The following is a 356-nucleotide window of genomic DNA, read 5'->3' as shown; positions in this document are numbered from 1 at the left end:
AGACAAAATTAGTCTTTTTTGGGTCCTTATTTGTCTCTATTGTGCGGCCAGTGTGTGGCTACATGAACTTCTGCAAAAGCAGGCTTAAAAGGAACGACAGTTAGCCACTTCCTTTGAACAATGGATGTGTAGTTCAACTTGTGTTTGTGTGTGTGTGCGCATAGTTCCATCTATTTATCAATTCCCCACAATGGTGCTGAGGTTTTCCTGTGTGAGGGTGTATGCATATGGTCACGCTTGTTTGTGTGTGTGCAGTATACAGATGTTGTGTGTCCTAGCTGTCACTCTTATCTTGCTTGCTGTCAGAGTTTGTCCTGTCATGGCTTCTTGTGGTTCAAATTTCAAAAGCACACACA

The sequence above is a fragment of the Astyanax mexicanus genome, chromosome 6 (assembly GCF_023375975.1).
Source record: "Astyanax mexicanus isolate ESR-SI-001 chromosome 6, AstMex3_surface, whole genome shotgun sequence".
Lineage (NCBI taxonomy): Eukaryota > Metazoa > Chordata > Actinopteri > Characiformes > Acestrorhamphidae > Astyanax > Astyanax mexicanus.
This window is presented reverse-complemented; position numbering follows the sequence as displayed.